This window comes from Anneissia japonica, unplaced genomic scaffold (genome assembly GCF_011630105.1).
Source record: "Anneissia japonica isolate Jap-2015-1 unplaced genomic scaffold, ASM1163010v1 scaffold287714_len2871179_cov188, whole genome shotgun sequence".
Taxonomy (NCBI): domain Eukaryota; kingdom Metazoa; phylum Echinodermata; class Crinoidea; order Comatulida; family Comatulidae; genus Anneissia; species Anneissia japonica.
The window spans coordinates 2,085,288-2,088,461 of record NW_022755542.1 but is presented as its reverse complement, the minus strand read 5'-3'; the positions used below and the strand labels follow the sequence as shown (position 1 = coordinate 2,088,461).

The 3,174-nt window shown below is 35.2% G+C and overlaps 1 protein-coding gene across 7 annotated transcripts in view; it reads left to right on the top strand.

Moving 5' to 3' along the window:
• Nucleotides 1-286: 286 nt before the first annotated feature.
• Nucleotides 287-3,174, top strand: part of LOC117123696 (D(1A) dopamine receptor-like) — a 13,381-nt gene continuing 10,493 nt past the window's right edge. For 4 of the 7 annotated variants that reach the window (XM_033269713.1, XM_033269715.1, XM_033269711.1 and 1 more), the window contains exon 1: nt 331-1,021. The gene's annotated coding sequence lies outside the window, so the exon portion shown is untranslated. Of the gene's footprint in view, nt 1,023-3,174 lie in introns of all 7 variants that reach the window. The other 3 variants (XR_004447872.1, XR_004447873.1, XM_033269714.1) reach the window with 3 other exon arrangements.

The following is a 3,174-nucleotide window of genomic DNA, read 5'->3' as shown; positions in this document are numbered from 1 at the left end:
TCATAAAGAAAACATTTAAAACTACTACAGAAACACAGCAATGTACAATACGGTGTACATAAATGTGTACATAAACTGTCTCTTATACACATCTAGATGTGTATAAGAGACAGACTTGGGGCCGAGTTGACTACTTAGGGCCGAGTTGACTTGGGGCCGAGTTGACTTGAGGCCGAGTTGACATGGGGCCGCGTTGATTTGGGGCCGAGTTCACTGGGGCCGAGTTGACTGGGGCCGAGTTGACTTGGGGCCGAGTTAACTCGAATTTCGCTACACGCTATCGCCGACAGCTTTCGGTGATGCTGATTGGTCAGTCGAATTGGTGAGGATTATCGATTGCGTGGCGGACTGAAAACACTTTAGCGAAAGTGTAGCGATTTTAAGGAAACCAGGCTTCACCGAAAGCTGTCGGCAATAGTGTGTAGCGATTGTATGGAAACTTTACTTAATTATGATGTGTATTAGCACATGTGACACCGAAGCAGTATCAGTGCATTTCATCGTGTAGAATCGGGTGTCAGTTGGTTTTCTAGTTGTTAATGTGACAGACAGGCATTGTGTTTTGATAAATAAATCTCATCTTAAAAGTATTGAATTGATGGAATAACCACATTTTGATTTTTTTTTAATTGGTTAGCCATCATTTGTCAACTGTGGAAGTCCATATAGTTCACAAGATGGGGATTATCGGTCAATAATTTCAACGCAAGAGCAAGTTTGGACAAATAGTGTTGCTGAACAGACTAATAATAGTTGGCGACTGCGTTGACTAGTTCAGAACATCAAGGCAGTGTTTCTTTATCTTGGTCGTGTTGGTCGTTGACGGTCTGAGCATGGTGCAATCTTTAATCAGTAGAATATACTGTAGTTGCTGAAACCCATGCTGAGGACCCGTTGCTCATTACAAACCAGTTGTTGCTGGTTGATCGAGGTCGGTGTAAATGAAATTGTAGATTTACAGTGCCGCCGTACATTGCTGAGCATCGCTGACTACAATCATTGATCTTCTTTGTCGTCGGTGGTAAGTCGTAGGCCTATTTGGTTTAATTATATTCAGTTACGTTTTTATATTTGTAATAGAACGAACGATACCGTGTAGCAATTTTATGGAAACTTGGCTTAATAAATTTTGGTCTGGTGATGAAGTTTGTGTTGGAAGACTCGCTTGTTTCATGAAAAAGGATCAAATTAGGTAGGCCAGTACATTTGTATGCTTCGAGCCAGGAGAGTTTGGCATTTTTCTGATACCCAGCCTAACCCAAAAAAGCCCGAGTCAGAAACATGGTAGAGTGCCCAATAGAATCGAGTCCAGATGGAAATAAGGAACTTGACAAATACTCAACTACAATGGGATATGATTTTCACAATTACATAAGATAAATGCACAATCAATACAAGTCTTAAACATTTTCAGTTTAGATTTATTCACCGTATTATTTGTACCTCTTTGTAACTCTTTTCTATATAAAATATCTATTTTGAATCGCCAATTTGTGAATAATTTGTGGAAACAATTACACGTTGTTATCGAACAAAGGTTCAAAAGAAAATTGACTTTAAATAAATAAAGCAAATGATTTGGTATAATTGTTTTGAAACCCATAAAACTAATCATGCAATTAACAACTTAACAAATATTAATTACAAAACTGTATACATTTATAACTGTAAAGTTAGTGGACAAAAACCTCATATAAATAATTTAAAATCGGTATATGAGAGGCATAAAGATATTAAACATTGCTTTCAAATATAGCAGAATAATGTGTATAGGACTGAATTTATACAATATTTCATCTACATCATGAATTTTGTTTGAAAGCTTAAGCAGAAGTCTGAATCGACATTTTTGTGTAGTCAAACTTACCTAATCCATTTCCCCTACTGGCACCTGCCACCATCCGTGCAGTTTTTGAAATGGGGATTTATTATGATATCTATTGTGTTAGGCCAGGCTATGTAAAATAAAATGCTCTTCGTTGCTTTTCTGCAAGACGTAATTTATTTTGTGGGGGAAAAAACATAATGGCGAAGAAACGAAAAATACACACGTGTTATCTTACGCACAAACCATTGCCGTAATCTGAATTTGAAATTTAATTTGAATCGATACCTGGGCTACCTGTAAATTGAAGGACATTGTTATACAGTAAATACGTCATTTGCATTTTTCAGTTTGTCGTCCATGTAGGCCTAAATGCATAAAGTGTATTAGATATTGATTTCACATAATTATAAATACATTATTCAAAAGTAAATCGTCTACGTCAATTACTGAATGCCATGTAATTGTTTGGATTTTTAAAGACATTAAAAAAAATATCAGAATACCAGAATTACCATACTGTGGAACATTTCGGACCGCTTTTGTTCATTATTGAAGCCGTGTTGCTGACTACAATAATTAAAGTATATAATAATAAAAATACTTTATTCGAAAAACTACGCCTTTCCATCGGCGGCACACGTCACGCGTAGCAAATGACGGTGCGTTCATAAAGAAAACATTTAAAACTACTACAGAAACACAGCAATGTACAATACGGTGTACATAAATGTGTACATAAATATAAGCTTATAGGTTTGGAGGTGTTGCTGGCATAGTGACAGTCGTATTGGTGTACGGTAAGAATGGCCCCGGAAAAAATGGCCCATGAAAAAATGGCCCCGGAAAAAATGGCCCCGGTAAAAATGGCCCCAAATGACAGGTAGGTAAAATGGCGCCAATAATAAAATTCTGTATTAAAACTGATTTTTTTTAAATCATTATATGCATTTTTTTAAACTGAAATAATTTAGTTTTTAAAAGGAATCTAACACCAAATAAGTTGCCATTTACATTTTACTTTTTGCAGAAATTACATATTCAATGATAAAATATTCAAAGATTAAAAAAAGCCATGAATAACACTTTTTATTTTTTTTTCATTTAAATGTTAAAAAATAGCAACGACATAATCAATAAATAAACATAAATCATGCATTTATTAATACTAAAATAATTTATTTGTGGCCAATTTCAAGGAAGCGGAATCACACTTTTCCAGAAATTCAATCCGGGTATTGGTAAACCCCACAAACAATTTTTTTTTCAATGTGAAGTTAAAATGCAGTATATAGCAGAGCAGATAGACAAATAAAACATGTAACACTGGGTTAAAGACTCAACATTTT